The sequence below is a fragment of the Drosophila ficusphila genome, unplaced genomic scaffold (genome assembly GCF_018152265.1).
Source record: "Drosophila ficusphila isolate 14025-0441.05 unplaced genomic scaffold, ASM1815226v1 contig_106, whole genome shotgun sequence".
Lineage (NCBI taxonomy): Eukaryota > Metazoa > Arthropoda > Insecta > Diptera > Drosophilidae > Drosophila > Drosophila ficusphila.
Window position 1 is genome coordinate 826,417 of NW_025063993.1, and position 18,685 is coordinate 845,101.

Consider the following 18,685-nt stretch of genomic DNA (forward strand, 5'->3'; position numbering starts at 1 on the left):
CGTATGCTTTTAACGCAATCTTTATGTTGCTGTAAAGTTGGGTTATTTTTCACCAACTTTAACACTTCGGCATACTGCATGCCCTCGCCACACTTGACGACTAGTGCGTCTGTGCGTGGAGGGAGTTTTCTCTGCTGCTGCTGCTTTTTTGGCTGCTGCTTCTTCGGTTTTCTGGTAACCGTCGACCATTTTTCCGCCCCCTCCTTCGAGCCTTTGGCCGCATGGCTCGGCGGAAGAGGGCCGGAAAGTGTGTGTGTGGGTGTGTGCGAGAGTTTGTGGCTTACCCCATAAAATAGACAGATGCGTAGGGTGGGTTTTGTGTAGGTATGTGTGTATTTATTATGGTAAGTGCCGGGTTATTGTAAGTTTTGTGTTTCGGTGATTTGTATGTTTGTATCTTATAATGCGTAACAATGCGTCCACTGCGTCGCTGCCGGTGCCGTTGTTCCTCATCGCTGGCAATTTTCCACTTGTCATTGGCGCTATGTTTTTGGCTCGTTTACTCTTCGCGACCTGCTCACTCTGAACTTTGGAAATCGACTTCCCGATCGTTTCTCCATGCCCTTTTCGCAAGCCTCGGGCAGGCTGCGCTGCTCGGCCGACTTGCTTGCGCCGGCCCTTCGGTTGACGTCGCATGCCGATCGTTGTTTTCTCGGTTGCCAGATCGTAGTGATCGGGAGGGTGGTCGTTGCAGTGTCGGTGGACTATTGTTTACTTGGGTTCTAGTTTCGGCGGGGTGGCAGGGCTATTGTTTGTTTTGGGCTATGTGGGTCGAGGGTGGCAACCTGTTTTAACGTGGGGTAGGTTGTGATTTTGTGACTTCGTCACACTATACATCTTCGAGATATCAGCAGTCAAGGCATATTTGTGTAATCGAAATCTTGCCAAAATAGCGTAAAGCTCCCTCTGAATAGTTGCACCCACCATTAGAGTCTCATTTAGTGAGACCGAGGTTGACGTTTTACTTGAAGCGTCAAAAACAACTCGCAACTTTGTGGTGCTACTATCAGGTCTCAGGACACATTTATGTGGAATGTAATAGTGTTGTCCTGGAGGAGGTGTTGGAAGCAGCGACATATGCCCAAGGTTAAGATATTCTTTCATAAACTCTTCATACATGTCATGTAACTTTTTTTTTTTTTTTAAATTATGATTATTATTATTGTCGCCGGAATCGTTCAGGACCATCTGAACATAACCGGGCGTTTAGGAGATGGGGTGTGTATGGTACATATGAAATATGGGCCTAGACTATATACAATACAATAATTTACAATTATTTACATATGTTTACAAAAATTAGTGTACAACACGGGAAGACAAATCGCTGGGATGAAATCTCTTTAAACGCCTAAGAGTTTGCGGGTCGACCAGCCTGCTAGCCAGTGGATTTGGGTGACTCGTTAGCCTATCCGAGTACCGTCGGCTGTGTTGATTTAGTAGGACGCCCACAAGAACAAGGCGTAGGTCGTTTTGGATGGCCTGGTTAGTCACATACCAGGGAAGTCCGGATGCCCGTCGAGCAGCACGTGCCTGCACTATTCTCAGTCTGTTTAGCTGGTGCTTGGAAGCGGTGCCCATGTTGGCGTAAGGATTGCTTTGATGAGCAAAACTTTAGTCGAAAGCTGGAGGCTTTTGGATCTCAGGAGCCAATCGAGCTTCTGGAGTTTGCGAACGCACTTAGCTCTGATCGCCGTGATGTGGGTGTTCCATATTTTTTTTTTTTTTTTAGACTTTGCTTGTTTATTTTGAATCTTCTCTTACGAGACTAACAAAATGTGTTAAAATCTTAAAGTACTACATTATTCTAACAATTTGTTAAACTGTATTTATGTTAAACGGTCCTAATAATTATCGCTGGATGGGAAGGTCGTTACGACGAAGGCGGGAGCGGCTACATACCAACGTCAATGCTCTGGCGAGGTGGTTTGGATGAGTTGACAGCTTTGTGTAGTAATTTTGCATGTGCTGCGCTATTACATCTCGGACGGGGAGTACATTCAAGTCTCTCTGAATATTTACACTCCGAACGTACCACGGTGCCCCAGTGATAATTCTTATGATCTTTGCTTGGGCTCTCTGCACGATTTCTACGTTGCTGTTGCTGGCGCTGCCCCACAACTGGGAGCCATAAGTCCAGATTGGTTTCAAAACTGTTTTGTAGATAAGGACCTTGTAGTCCAGACTGAGTGGGGAGCGGGAGTTGATCAGCCAATGCAAACTATTTGCCTTCAGCCTTAGATGAGTTCGTTTAGCTTCAATATGCGTGCGCCAGGTAAGCCGTCTGTCGAGATGTACGCCAAGATATGTTACATCATCTGACTGGGGGAGCACGATGTTGTTTAGTGTAAGGTTTGGGCAGTTTCGTCTATTTAAGGTAAATGTTACTTGTTTACATTTTTGCTCATTTACTTTTATTCGCCAGTCTGAGAGCCATTTCTCCACTACTTCTAGATGTGCCGCAAGTTGCGCTGAGGCTTGTTGTGGACATCTAGATCGGCTGAGGATCGCGGTGTCGTCGGCAAACGTGGACATAGTCAGTTGACTGCTCGTAGGAATATCAGAAGTGTAGAGTAGGTATAAAGTTGGCCCGAGAACGCTCCCTTGAGGAACTCCTGCTTCGATGTTACGTTCAGCTGATATGGAAGTATTGCATCTCACCACAAATATTCTGTTGTAAAGATATGACTTCAAGAGTTTATGCGTGCTATTAGGGAGCATAATTTTGATTTTATGCATTAGGCCGTCAAGCCATACTCTGTCGAATGCTTGGGAGACGTCCAAAAATACCGCAGTGCAGTATTCCCTATTTTCAAATGCACTTCGAATTTCTGAAGTTATGCGGTTCACCTGTTCGATAGTTCCATGTTCTTCGCGAAAGCCGAATTGATGTGCTGGGATAATATTATGTCTTCTGAAGTATGGTATGATACGGGTCAGAAGGCATTTTTCAAAGAGTTTTGATAGACAGGAAAGTAAACTTATCGGTCTGTATGAGGAGGCGAGGGTGTGGTCTTTTCCTGGTTTTGGTATCATTATGATGATTGACTTTTTCCACCTCTTTGGGAAGCAGCCCAGTCTTGTCATCGCGTTGAACAGCTGGCATATGGTACCAACGGCGCATAGTGGGAGTTCTATAAGCATTTTTGGAGTTATTAGATCGCAGCCTGGAGATTTTCTCGGTTGTAGCTGCTCTTTTATAATTTTTATGACTTCGCATGGTCGAAATACAATTGGTTCGGCAATAGGAAGGTCGTCTTCAGTTTGCGATCTTATATTACGCACGTTTGTTACTGGATTTGGCTGGAACACATTTTCAAGGTGGGCAGCGAATGTGTCGGCTCTGTCTTTGTCGCTTCTGGCCCAGCAGCCTGCAGGAGTCCTTATTGGCGTAACCGTTACTGTTGGAGGGCTCAGTGTTGAGTGGGCTTTCCATAGTGGGAATTTTGAGCTGAATGGAGATAGTTGTTCTATATAGCGATGTTGGGACCTGTCTTCTTCTTGTCGTAGTGCCTTGGTGAGTCTGCGTGAAGCTTCTTTTAACTGTTGCTTTGCAGATGGCGATCGAAGAGATTGCCATACACGTCGGGAACGACGCTTTGCTAGGACTAGCTGCTCTATTTCTGCGTTTGTATTCTTTATGTTATGTGTTGTGTTTTGCCTTGGTGGTGTTGCGATTCGTGCCGCTGAGGCCAAAACTGACTCTAGCATGCATACGGTTCTGTTGATGTCGTCTTCGCCGGTTAGCTGTGGTGTAAGTTCGATGTGCGAACTTACGTATTTTTTGAATTTGAGCCAGTCTGTGCTTCTAGAAGTTAGCATGACGGGGTTGTCATTACTAACTGGCTGTTGGTTTAGGCTAAAAAGTACAGGCGAGTGATCTGATGATAGATCCGAGAGAGAACTGGCGCTAATTAGATTTCGTGGGATGTTTTTTGTAACTGCGAAGTCTATCAAGTCTGGCAGTTTTCTGGGGTCGCTAGGCCAGTGTGTAGGTGATCCAGGGGAAACGCAGTCAAGTTTGTTGCCAGGATTTATAATTGCATAATACAGTTGTCTACCTTTCGGCGTCACGAGGCGAGATCCCCAGTGCGTATGCTTGGCGTTGTAGTCTCCTGCTGCTATGAAGTATTTGCCTAGTGAGTTGAAGTAGTCAGTAAACTGGGCTTCGGATATCATGAATCGAGGAGGACAGTGATCTAAGTGTACACCCAAGTAGCAGTGAGAGGTGACGTTTTTAATGGTGTCACCATTGAATGTATGCACGATGTCGATCACAACTCTTAGAGAAAAAGTGACGCATGCCGACTTGCTGCAGTTTATAGCAATGTTCCATTGCTTGGTCCAGCGCTCCATCGCACTTAGCCAGTCCTGAACAGCAGCCGAAGCTGTCAGCTGAGACGAGTGGGATGCAAGCAGGGCCGTGTCGTCGGCGTAAGTAGCCAGAAGCATACGAGCGTCTGTGGTGGGCGACGGAACTGGCATATCGCTTGTGTACATCGTGTATAGAAATGGACCAAGTACACTTCCTTGGGGCACTCCTGCGTAAATATGTGCCAAGCTGGATCGTGAGTCCTTTACTGCTACAACGAAGGTTCGATCGGCAATGAAAGACCTCAGAATGGCAAAATAGGATGCAGGGAGAAGTTCCTTAATTTTGTAAAGGAGGCCCTCATGCCACACCTTGTCAAAGGCTTGTTTTACGTCAAGGAAGACGCCTACAGTTACAGCTTATGCTCGAGTCCGTGGGTGATGTGGTTGACCAGGCGATGGACTTGTTCTGGGCAGCCATGGGACTTTCTAAAGCCGAATTGGTGTTGAGGAATATGGCCTTCTACTTGTGGTAGTTCCAACAGTCGACTGAGTGGATAGCAGGCTGATTGGGCAGTAGGAATCAATTTTAGAAAGTGGCTTGCTTGGCTTTGGGATCATGATAATTCGGGCTTGCTTCTACAGTCTTGGAAAATGTCCCAGGCTTAGCATGGCGTTAAAAGTTTTCACCAGCGCTAGCACTCCTTTGGGTGGGAGAGCCTTTGCCGCTCGAGTGTCAATGCCATCGGGTCCAGGAGTCTTTTTTAAATTAAGCGCCTTTAACTGCAGCATGACTTCTTGCGGCGTGGTGTGTTTAATATGGCGCGCTGGCTAAAAGGGAGCGCGTAAGAAGCTTGCAACTTCGTCGCGGTGTGAAGCGTCTGGAAGATCGAAAGGAGTGAAAATGGCAGACAGATGTTCTGCAAAAGTGTTAGCTATGTCGGAGTCGCTCTTAAGCCAGCGGCCACTGTGGTTTTGTATTGGGGATTGGACAAGCGGCTGTCTTTTGATTCCTCTCGTTAGCTTCCATATTGAAAAATCGCTGCAATTGTCCGGACCAGCTCCCTCCAGCAGGGTATCAATGTTTTTTTGACGGGTTTTCGCTAGCAGCCTGCGCAGTCTATTTGTAATGCTAGATAGAAGCTGCTTAGTTGCAGGATCGCCTGACACAATGAAATGCCTTCTGAGGTGCCTTTTTGGTCCAGCAGTGCCCTTGCCTCCGGAGTTAGTAGAGGCGCCCTCCTGGTAGGTGGTAGACCAGATTGGCGCTGAGGTGGCGTAGCTCTTTGGGCGGCTTCAATAATAGTGGAAGTGAAGCTATCGACATATGCATCCAGATCGCTGCAGGTTGTTATTGCTGTGTTGAGCACGGTGTGAGCACCGATGTATGACTTGAAGGTGGCAACGTTTGCATGTGCAGGTAGCATTTTAGGGACTCCTTTGTGGAATTGAGCTTCTTCATTTAACAGGAAGAGCAACGGGAGGTGGTCAGAAGATAGCTCGGTAAGTACTCTGACGGAGACCTGCTGCTGTCTGAACCCTTTAGAGATGCCAAAGTCAATTGCACTGGGGGTGGCGTTTGCGCGATAGGGATAGCAGGTGGTTTCTCCAGTTGCAACAATATTGACATTGACATTGGCCAGGACAGAGCTGAGGGTCCGGCCTCTGGCACACATTCTGTGATTGCCCCACCATCTGTGCTTGGCATTCCAATCGCTTGCAGCAAGAAACTTATCTCCAAGATTAGAGAGGAAAGACGTGAAATCTGCTTCCGTCCACCTAAAAGCAGGAGGGCAGTACACCGAAGCCACGTTAAACCTCCCTCTTCTGGAAGATATCTCGATGGAGACGGCGTTTTCGGTAGAATGTGTTGTAGGGGGAGTATTTTCCATCTCGTTGCGAGGGTGGCTGCGTTGTGCGATGTGTAGGTTCCTTCTGGCTACACTTGCAAATGATTCCTTACCAACGTTAGGAGAGAGATAGGTTGGAGGAATCGTGTTCGATTCTGTGGCTGCTGTGAGCTTTGAATGGTGGTTTTGCTTAAATGCGACTTGCAGATATTTTCGGCATCCTCTGAAGTTTGCCGCGTGAGAGTTGCCGCAGTGAAAGCAGTGATTGTTTGCGTGGCTTCTCCCAGGTCACAATGTGTTTGCAAACAGCAGAGATGTTTTTGAGGAACTTGTTGTTGTCAGCCTTCTTAATGTCCACAAACCTCATGTTAAGCGGAAGCTGTGTTGCCTTGTTTCGAGGGGTGTAGATGCGCAGAACGCAGTGACCCTCTTCCTGCAGGCATTCAATGATGTCCTCCGATGGGACGTCATGGTGAATGTTTTCCATTACCATGCGAAAGGGTCGGTCTTCTGGCAGCTGGTGGTGGTGGAAAACAGTTCCTTTTTCGCGGAAGTGTCTGGCCTCGATCCTGTAGGCGTCGGAGGAGTTGCACTGAACGGCACAGTCACCTGAGGCGCGGTTTTTCGCGGCTTGCGAAGTGGAGGGCCCCACGTCCATTTCTTCCTCGTCGCTTAGGATTATGAAGCGGTTTTCGGATTTGGCGGTATTTGACCTTAGGAGAGAGAACAGCACCTGCTCTCTTCTTTGCTGCTCTTTTGATTGGCTTTGCTGTGCTTGCTGCCAGCCTGGGGTGGGGTTGCATAATGAAGTGCTAGAAGATTTAGGATCATGCCTAGAACTGGCTGCAGCGGAACACAAACTGCCATTCGAGCTTGTTGTGAATGTCATTGGAGATGAGGTCGAGGATGTAACAGTACAAGTTGTGATGCAGCTTGTGGGAGCCCATCTGGTTGTACTGCCAGAATTTAAGCAGCTGTCCGTTAAACTGTCTCGCAAACTGGCTCTTAGTTCGGCAGGAATTGCTCCAGCAGTATTCCTCATTGATTTAAAATCGATGGATTGTTGTTGATGAGATTTTCCATTTTTAGCAATTAGCAGAAACTTGACCAAATAAAGTTGAGTAATTAACTAAAATGGGAGACAAATGCTAAGCCGGTCTTACGACCGCCTAAATTTATGCAGGATAAATATCCTCTAATGTGTGTCGCTGTTGCTTAGCTCAGACACAAACCGGTTGAAAGCTTAAAGCTTGAACAGTAGATCGCCTCGTGGAGATCAGTGGACCACCAGCATTTGCCGGGGCTCAGTACTTGTGAAAAAACTCTGGAATCACCTATAGCTGATTCACTTGGCGATTGCTTACGTGAAAATAGGTAGGACAACTGTAGTCCTACAGTGAAAGAACTTCCCGAAAGCCTTGGGGTTATATATTTAAATACACTTGATGAATGCATCAAAAACACGTCTTATTCTTGCAAAAGCTCGACTTAGACTGTGTCACTCGCGATTATTTGCAAGCTTGAGCTTGCCGTTTCGAAGGATAAGCCTAAAGCACTTGGATTTGTCTTAAATGGCAACTTTACCTCAAAACGACCTGACGAAAGCCTGTGTACTGTTTGCTCAAAGTGCTACTCGCAAGCAACTTGTTCAGCTGTATAAAAAGCCTTCGATTTCTCTGGGACGTGTTCCAATTCCCAAAAACGTTCTACTAGAGAGTCGAGAGAACTTATATTTTCACTACCAGTGACGCTATAGACTTGAGCATTATTCGATGCGCGTTGAGTGTACTTTCCCGAAACAATCCATCCTAATAAAGTTTTTTGGATTGAAGGATGTTCTGAACCCAATTTTATTTTTCCTACGCTAAGAAGTTCGAAAAAGGATTCTTCCCCAATTAGTAAGTCTACTTTTGCGGGCTTGTGAAACCGAGGGTCTGCCAATTCAATGTGGGCGGGAATTGTCCTCAGTGCACAATTGATTCGTAATATAGTTGATATGATGATATGGAGCTTAACACCCAAAAATCAGTAGTGAAACTATGAGCATTGACGCGAGAATGAATTGACGTGTGGACTTTGTGCCGTAATACGGAGTCGTTCTTCCCTACAGTGGTGATATTCAAATATGATTCTTTCCTGTGTAACCGCAAACGCTGTGCTAAGTCTTCGGCCATAAAGTTTATTTGAGACCCTGAGTCTAACAGAGCTCGTGCTAATTGAAACTGTCCAAATCTATTCCGTACCGACAGCCGTAGCTAGAATAACTTGGTCACTTCTTGCAACATTACAAGAATGGGCTTGATTGGTATGATCAAATGCTACTGAAGGTGCCTGCGCTTGCACTTGAGGAAGTGATCCCGAAGAAATTGGTTTCTGCTCTACTGCGCATCTGTGAAAAAGTGTGTTATGGGGCTTGGAGCAAACGCGACACTTTGGCGCTTTGCACTTTTTAACTGGATGACCTGGATTCAGACAATTAATGCAAAACCGATTGTGCTTCGTGAAATCGAACCGTTGGATCACTGACAAAGCCATGAAAGGTTGACAACTGCCTAAACTATGGTTTGTCGCTGAGCAATATCGACATTTTGCTTCAGGTTTGCGATCTGTTTGTGTGCGTGCGAAGGACGATTTGGAATACCCTCTATTGGCACCTTGGTTAGGCTTCCCTTTACTTTTAGTTGACTCCTCAGCAGCTAAATGTTGATATCGCCGATTCAACTGAGTCGCACAATCAGACCATGTTGGCAACGTATTATAATCTAGCTGTTCCTCAAATCGGGATTTTGTTGTGTGATCTACTTTGGACATTGCTATGTGAATAAAAATTGCGTTATTTATTTCCTTTTCACTACCCAAGGACTGCAACGATGCATAAAGGGCCGATATTTCATCTATAAGAGACCTCAAGCCTAATGCAGAGGGTTTCGATACTTGCGGGAGGTCATGTTAGCAGGTCAAACAGCTGAGAAATCGTGTCAAAAAAGATCAAACATTTATTATCGTACACGTTTTTTAGACTAGCCAATGCCTTCTCATAATTTAGATCCGAAATTTAAAAAGCTTTCACAGTTCCTAATGCATCATCTGTTAGACATGTTAGCAAATGGTTAAATTTATCTATGTTCGTTAAAGATGGGTCGTTATGAACTAAACTCTCAAAAAGACTTATGAGATTTTTCTAGTCGGAATGTTTTTCACTAAATTTGGGTAAATTCATTTTTGGTAACTGAGACGAATGACGATTACCACTTATATCACCTTGACTAAGTCTCTGAGGCTCGACTTCTCTCATTGCAGACCAATATAACGCTTTTGTAATTATGCACATCTCCTCAACTGACTCTCTTAAATCATTCATTGGACTTAGCACATCGATGTCTCCTTGGATATCCATCAATTTTTCGCAATATGCTTTGAGAAGTTGCATTCGGTATTCCATTTGAAACCTATCGAATGAAATAGTTTTTTCCTCAAATGACGTTCTCATACGTTGAATATCACTCATGACCCTGTTGTGTTTTTGCATAGCCAATATTAGTTTAGAATTAGGCTTCGACGATACTTCCTTTTCTTTGTCAGACATTTTGAGTTTCTCCTGCTACTGTCAATGAGAACAGACGTGTCTTTATATCGCTCCGCCGTGTAATTAAAAATACATTGTAAATAGCCGAATTCTATTTCGCGAAAAGACGCTGAAGTAACGCATGGGTACATGTAGTCGTGTTGCCTATGGAATTATTTTAAGTTGTGTTCAAATTTCGAAAATAAACAATAATACAGCTGATCATAAACAAAGCCAACGTTTAAGAGCACCAGCTCTGTAACGAAGAGCGATAATGAGCAAGGCTCGGCAACAACAACAAGACGAACGTCGGCTCTCGTCAATTAGAAACAACACTTACTTCTCCATAAGAGCGGAAGAGTTAGAACCGACAACAACTGCAACACTAAAAGTGAGTACGGAGAGAGCAAGCTCGCTCTCTCCCGCCTTATTATGTCCATGCGGCGTATCACAAAAACAGCCGTGGAGTGCCAAATGCCCGTCCCCCGACCCCTACAACATTACCAACGATCTGCTGATAACAACAACGACCAGCACAATGCCATCGTTTAAGACGGTGACTCGACACTAGCGGCGACAACCACTACAACAACCACATCAACTGCAGTTTCGGTTTCGTCAGCCCTTACTGACAAGCTAGCCAATACCCAACCCAAAAATATCAAAAATGTTAATGGATCGTTAATTCAAACCGGAATCGATCGGTACGAAGAACAATGCGCTATCAAGAAATAGAATTTCTATTTTGAGTGACCCAAAAGAAGATGATACCGCTCAAAAACCTCAGACCAAGCAACCAAGGCAACCACCAATCTTTGTACGTCGGGCAAATTGTTCTGAATTGGTCAAATGGGATTTCTATGTTAAATCCTTAAAAAGGGGTAACATAAATGAAACAAAAATACAAGTGAACAACGAACAAGACTATCGATCTGTTGCCAAACACCTTGACAATGGAAAAATAAATTATTACACCTACCAACTTAAAAGTTGCAAAGGACTACAAGTAGTAATAAAAGGCATCGAAGCAACAGTCCCTATTTCTGAGATCATAGCTGGACTTAAAGAAAAGGGCTTTAATGTCAAACAGGCTATGAACATATTAAATAAAAACAAAGTTCCGCAGCCAATGTTCAAGGTAGAGTTGGAGCCGGAAACTTTGAAACTAAAAAATAATAAAGTCCACCCAATTTATAAGCTTCAATATCTGCTGCACCGTAGGATCACCGTTGATGAGCCCGCGGAATGGGCCCGTGCAATGTATGAATTGGCAGGAATACCGTCATACGAAGACTTACTGCACTCTACGTGCAGTCTGCGTTGGCTGCGGAGATGCACACTCAACTGAGTCCTGCCCAATAAATAAGGATAACCATTCTGCAATAATATGTAGTAATTGTGGGGGAAACCACACTGCAAATTACAGAGGTTGTCCTGTCTATAAAGAGTTGAAAAGTCGACTAGGCCAACACATAACTGCAGCTCGAAATCCTGTAACCCGGAAGAGTTCTTCATTTATAATATATCAACGACCACGATCCCGGGAGTCTCTTTTGCACAGGCTTTAACTAACAACAACGTGGCGAACGCCACAGTATCTAAGGTGACAGTTCAGCAAACCACTGCTGATCCAGTGCGGCAACAATTATTGAACCAGACTCCAGAAACTACTGGCCAACATGCGAATGCAAATACACAATTGCCTAGTGGCGTAGAAGCAATGTTGGTAACTATAACCAACAAGATGGTAGCAATACAGCAAACGCTGCAGGAACTTATGCGCTCTCAAAATCTCCTTTTGGAGCTATTAATTAAACAAAAATCGGTTTAGATGGTTACCCTAAAAATATGTTTCTGGAATGCGAATGACATTTCTCAGTACAAATATGAGCTCTTGCAGTTCTTAGATCAGTATGACATTGACGCCATGCTTGTATGAGAGACTCACCTAACTAACAAAAACTACTTTCACCTAAATGGCTACTCATTTTATAAAACAAACCATCCTGATGGCAAGGCTCATGGCGGCACTGGCATACTGATCAAGAAACGCATCAGGCATTATGAGTTTCCATCATTCGCAACAACCTTTTTACAAGCTACATCAATACACATCGATACCCAAAGCGGTTTCTTAAACCTATCCGCTGTATACTGCCCACCACGCTTCTCCAATTGTACATTTCTTTAACCTATTAGGTGACCGTTTTATAGCGGCTGGTGATTACAATGCGAAACACCCCCATTGGGGCTCTCGACTCACCAATCCGAAAGGAAGACAGCTGTACAACGCTATAATAACACCAAGAAACAAGCTTGATCTTATCTCTCCAGGTAAGCCTACATATTGGCCAACCGATCCTAACAAGAAGCCTGACCTGATGGATTTTGCCGTCACAAGAAGAGTGCCTAGAGGTCATGTTCATGTGGAACACTTATCAGATCTTTCATCGGATCACTCGCCCATTTTAATTCTTCTCTATGACCATCCACAGCTTTCTAAACAAACACATCCTCTAACTTCCAGTAAAACTTATTGATGGCTTCCCAAACATGCACCAAAAAGAAGAGATTGACAGCTCAGTTGAAGCACTAGTGTCTGTTATGTCACTAGCTGCTCAACACTCCACACCTACGATATCGGCTTGTCATTTTAATTCTAATTTTAGCAACAGTCGAGCTACTGGGCATATCAACGAATTGCTACGCAATAAGAGAAGGCTTCGGAGGGAGTGGCAAGCCCACAGATAGCCTGCTTCGAAGGAGAGGCTTAAAACAGCCAACTATCTTCTACGCACAGCCCTAGAAAATGAAAGTAATCGATCTCAATTATTCTATTTGCAGAATCTCTCCCCTAACAGCAGACGATATCCATTGTGGAAAGCAAAATCCGGTATATGTCCACCAATCGAAAGATTAGGGGCGAATGTATTTGCTGCGCATCTCGAAAACGTCTTCAAACCGCTTCCATCAACAAACAGCTTTGTGCTCCCAACAATCAACACTCCAGAGGCTACCCTGCCTATCGCATTCGAATCAAGAGAAGTGACAAGAGTGATAGAGGCTCAGGAAAAAAAGAAAGCGCCAGGACACGATCTAATCTCCCCAAAAATGATTATGGAATTGACGAGCTGTGCAGTAAATCTTCTCACCACGATATTCAACAGCATGATGAAATGAGGCTATTATCCACAACAATGGAAAAATTCCGTTATCACCAGGGCTAACAGAGTTATGTTTTTAAATGAAAAAATATTTATTTCCATATTTTCGCCTTTTTTTCCTATAAATCCATATTTTACGCAATGACTTGAATAAATCCATATTTTGAGCATTAAAGTGTCTGAAAACCTATAGAAAGATATGTTTGGCTCAAATATTATGAAATTTCTGTCGTTTGCCTTATACTCGATAATAAATAATGTAAACAAAACATCGTTGCGTCGTTAATCAATCAAAATATGTATCATCGAATGTAACAATTATGAATCTGCGAATTCTTCAGGACATATCGCGAATGTTAGCAGGAAATCTCATTGATAGTTCTACAGAAGGTGACGATCTCATCCTAAATTTATCACCTGCTGAACTGAATGCATATGCAAATGCTCCTGTTACATCTTGCGATGTTGAGCATTCATTTTCATCATATAAACACATATTGAGTGACAAACGCCGAAGTTTTGTTTTTACTAATCTGACACAGCATGTCATATTGTTCTGCAATGATCTTTGAGACAAACGGCGCACTTTTGTTTGTAGCGATTTCTAATTGTTCATTGTCATAAAAAGTTAATATGATCGACAGTGGCGTAGCGTGCCTTGTCGGGGCCCCGTATAAAAATTTTTTTGGAGGCCCTTATATGGAGGTAAAGATTTTTCACAAAAGAAAAAAATATTGTGAGAAGAAATATTTATTTATCACATTATTTACCCATTTTAAAAATAAAAATCAAATTTTAAATATTCACTCTTACACACTTTGGGGGCCCCCGTGGCCCCGTATAATTGATACGGCAAATACGGCGGTAGCTACGCCCCTGGTGCTGCTCCAAATCAGGCCGATGATGAGTTGGCACCGTACTTGCTGAGTAGTAGTGGCTGTCCAGGTAGATATATGAGAATTGGCGACCGGGCTGCTGCTCCTAGGTGTCCACTGATGGTGTGGCACCGGTAGGGTGCTTGATGATGCGTGATGACTGCCCCCATATTCCCCTGACCTTCAGCACAGTGGGCGAATGACGGCGATAGCCGGAGTAAAGTTTATGGAGCTAAGTGCTCTTTATTCAAATAATTATAAAAAAGAACTGAGGATCCAAGAATCACCCAAGATTTCTACCGACTGTTTGTTATCCCTCAGTAGAGTTAACTTGCACGAGCATCCAAATGCTGTGTCAGCGATTTGGCCGTTGCTGGTCGGTCGCCGACTCTGTCTGGTTAACTTCAGTTAACTTGTACAAGGAAAAACACAAGTGTACATAACTTGGAAACACAACTACATATGTAAGTAGAAGAAACGACAGCTAAACACTTTTTACCAATTTTGTATACCTGTCGTATGTATGTAGATTTAAAAAAAAGGAAGTTTGCGTACTTATTCCCTAAGCTATGGGTCGTAGATTTAAATTGAATTTTAATAACACTGCTGAACTCTAAATCGAATATTTTTCTGACCATTTGTATGACATGTTCATGAAGTTTCAAATTTTTTTGGTAATGAAGCATCGGGTTCAAATAAATAGAATGCTACAACTTGGGAACAAGAATTTAGAGATCTTATTTTATTTAAGTGCTAATGTTCAATTAGTTTATATTTTATTTGGAAATATTCTTATTATGTATAGATAAGTCCTTTCCGTCATATGTTATCCCTTCATAAAAAAATTTTCGATTTGAGCGACATTGAGGACCGCATTTAGTAGAACCACAATTTTGGCATTCATACCAGCAACCATCACATTTATCGTTCATGCAGTCACCTACAAAAAAATTATTTTTTTTATTTGTTGATTTCAATATATTCTACTTACAAATGTCTAGTCCGCTGGTCCGAATATTTCCGTATTCATCATATACGCTGCTTCTTCCACAATATTGCCCTTTCTTTTTGCCTTTTTTTTATTTATTTCTAAATCGTGTTTTGCATCGTCGTTGGAAACACAATTTTTTTTATTTCTTTGTCGCAAGTTGCGACCAATAGAATACTCAGGATTCATATTTGCACACATATCTTTCAAAATCAAATATATGCTGAGAAGCTGACGTCAAGCTAGCGGCATTGCTTCGCAGATAAGCAATGTGTCATAAGGGTTGTTCTTATTTTTTTTGCACTATATATACGGTCCACACTTTTACTTTGGTAAAAAGTCTGTTACGAACTGCTATTGGGTGGGCAGTGCCGCTAGCTCAGCGTTCTCGTTTGGGCCAAGTTCTCCCCAATGCCCGCAGTCCGTCAACATAAACAAACAACATCGATAACGGTCGTCTCACAACACTAAACTCTCTGCGATCTCTAACAAAAATGTAAACAAACCAACACATAAACATTCAAATACAAGGCGGCGGAAATTTGGATCTTTGGTGGCCATCGGTGTTCTTGGCCACTGCGTACCCACCCAACCTAGGATGCCTGGTAAGTGTTATCACCGCATCCCCCATAATGGTCAACAAGTCACTCCAGGCGACTAACTTAACTCCATCTCCCCCACAGAAAAAGGTCTAGCAATTCATCATCATTACAAACTGGCTTTAATTATTCAGGTGAGTATGATCGACATAGTTTCTAATATTTATCTAATCAAAAATTTAATCACATACAGGCCGCAGGATCGCTAATCGACCGCCGTCTTAAAATTTAGCGGTCAAAGCTAATTGTTAAGAAAAGGACCGGAAATGTTCTGCCACCCTTATATCGGCAGAATTCTTTTGTTAACGCGGCTTAAAATTAGGGTCACCTAATCCTGAAGAGCTCCAAGGGAAAAGGAGGGACGCCGAAAGGTATGGGAGATTTACACACTCGATTCCTTCATCCTAATTAATTGCGACCCTTTTATTTTAGCAACCGTCGATCAAGGGTGAATCTTTGGAAGGACGCCCAATAGACTTAACAATATAAGGTATTTGAATTCTTAAAAACTACACATTATATTAATTGATTTTCCTCAATTTCAGGAAGTGGTGGGTTTGGGCTCGGCCCACCAGGAAATCGCACCACCAGGAACTCGGAGGCTTATGGAGTTTGGCTGGCCAACCTCGTGGTACCAACCGCTCGCGAGGTAAACTGGCCACTATCGGAGGCACCACGACACGGAACGGACTCACCGGAGATCTGGAGTCCGAGAATGGTGACTGGGTCGCTGATGATTCCCTCACTCTTGCGTAAGCCGACTTCGTTTCCTCCAAAAAAATTATTTGTACGAAAACGGCGTATCTTCCAAAATTGATTATCTCCAACCAGGGAAAATGTGGATCTCCTCCAAAATAAATTATACTGAGGCTCCTCCAAAATGAACGTGGTACTCGCAATAATATGTAGCTCCTCCAAAAATATGGTGTTCTTTGAACAATGTGGTTTCTCCAGAAATATTTATTGGGTTTCTTCAAAAAGAACGTGTTGCTCAAGAAAAAATGAGGCTTCTCCAGAATAAGGCGATCTTCAAAACAGGTTATATCGTCTTCACGAAAAATATGCATTCCTCAAGAAAAAGAATCCCGGAGCCCTTTATTATGGGACCCCGGGTTCCCTAAACAAAAATAAACATTTTATTTTTACTAAAGAAAATTACAAAAAAAACTAACTCACTTTTCACAAAAGTTTCACAATGCCACTACGAGTACAAATCCCCGTCCACCACGCTTGTCTTTTCCGATACCACTAAACTCTGATCCGTAATATCACGCCATGTGCCCTACCATCTCACCCAGGCTCTCTCGAAGATGGTCAACGGACATCCCCAAGGCCATCTAAGAGAAATCCTAAGCCCAGGTTACATGTTTACATTTTACATGATCTGCCCAAGGCCCAAAAAGGTGGCGCTGCCCTAACCATCGCTATTTGATCTAATCTATCGATAGCTCCTCCTGGAATCGACTCCAACTGCAACATCAACCAAGGATTTCGAGAGGTGCTACAACGAAGTTTGCGGAACGACGAAATACTTGGTAGCTTTGGAGGAGACCAGGAATACAGGCAGTTCGTACGGCGCCTAACGCGGGGCCCACGCTTGCCTGGAAGTTTTGCGATCGATTTTCGGGCTCTCGTTTAATTTGTGTACCCATTTCAGCTCACAACTGGATGTCTGTGCCGTGGTACACCACCAGACTGCGACTCTGGACTGACGAACGTGGCACCACTCCTTGGTTCGACCGGTGAGGAAAAGATGGAAGTGTCTCGCTATTTCTGCCGTGGACGCTGGTGATCCTCGCTTGGAAAGTCGCCAGCCCGGTGGTCCTCGATGCGCCAGGTTTGGCCATTTCCATCCGGACCCCTGTACCCCTCGGCCTCCGGAGGATAACTTGGCCTGGTGCTGGCCCAATCCGCCGATATGTCCACTCTACGCTTTGGCTTCGGCGGGACCAATGGAGGTGGTGGACACGGTCTACCTCTTTTGGGAATGGCGTCCTGCCTGTGACGCGACGACGACTCTGATTCCGCTGCTGCTGGCTGTTGCTGCCGATCCGTCTGTTCTCCGGCCGCGGGAGAAGGCCTTGGATCTGCTGGCCTGAGAGCGTCGTTCAGGAGCTTCATCAACTCCAGGAATCCTTCACGGATTTCATCCCGTATCGACTGACTCACTCCCGCCTCCTGTGCCTTTCGGTACGTCTCAGCCGCCTGCGCGATCGCCACATTCACTGCCGACTTCTCCTCCGAAGCGATCCGTGATTTTGCCGAGTTCCCGTCGCCTAGCTCGAGCAGTTGCTCACGCTCTACTCGAGCAGCACCCTCTACGTCCGTTGGCCGAGGAGCATCTTCGTCTCTTCCAGGAGGACCCATCGACCTCAGCTGGTGGTCGTGCCTGTTCCCAAAATCCCTATCTTTCGGCATTCTTCACTACAACAAATATTTCTTATCCTAATACCACAAAAAATATATAAATAACAAGAAATATCGCCACTACAAAAATTAATATTACGTATGACTAAATAAATAATGAGAATAAATAATGAAACAAATAATGAAACAAATAATGGAATAAATAATGGAATAAATAAATAAATCAATGGCAAAATAAATAATGCAATAAATAACAGAATAATAAATAACAGAATAAATAAATAAATTATGAAACAGCCAAAAAAAAAAACGCCTGAAATAAATATTAATAAATAACTAGAAATCACCACTAACTATAAAACTCTTCGAGCCACCAGATAACTAATCTCTTTCAATCTTTCAGCTCCTACTGTGGGGAGATGAAATCAATGTCGCCGGTGGACTTCCGACCATAGTACACCTACGCATCGCCAAAAATCTTCCTAATTTCCGCCCCTCTCGCAGCCGCTCGTCAACTGGTCTAGCTATCACTTTAAGTGATAGCTGCCAGTTAAGGACTCCAGCCGCTCCTGGACTGCTGTTGGTTTTCTTCCTCATCTGCGGTTCCCATCGCAAATCGAGGGACTCGTGCATCGCGTGTACTTTCAACGGGCCACGAGTACCAATTAAGTTGTTAAAACCGACAGGAAATTGGAAACCTACAGACGGAAGAAAAACCCAGGAACCCATTTACAGTCAACAAAAAAAAACGAAATAAATAAATTAATGTTACAAAAAAAAAATTACAAAGAAAATGAGACTGTTTATTGGCCAGCATGTTACTGGACAAGCCTCCCACCCTCCTTAGCTGATCTCTAGTTCCCGAGTCACCCTTCCCGATGCAATTGCATACGTCTACAAGCCACCGTTCAGAGTGACCGGAAACTAGGCCAGCTCGTCGCCTCAACCATTTTCAAAATTTAATTG

The 18,685-nt window shown here is 43.8% G+C and overlaps 1 long non-coding RNA gene and 1 pseudogene across 1 annotated transcript; one reads left to right on the plus strand and one right to left on the minus strand.

The window, feature by feature from the left end:
- Nucleotides 1-14,479: 14,479 nt before the first annotated feature.
- On the minus strand, nucleotides 14,480-15,016 carry LOC108091127 (annotated as a pseudogene).
- Nucleotides 15,017-15,266: 250 nt separating this feature from the next.
- On the plus strand, nucleotides 15,267-16,489 carry LOC108091128. The gene is made up of 5 exons (XR_006245790.1): nucleotides 15,267-15,358; nucleotides 15,437-15,486; nucleotides 15,546-15,723; nucleotides 15,785-15,842; nucleotides 15,898-16,489. It is a non-coding gene; the product is annotated as an uncharacterized LOC108091128 (long non-coding RNA).
- The last annotated feature ends 2,196 nt before the right edge of the window (nucleotides 16,490-18,685 follow it).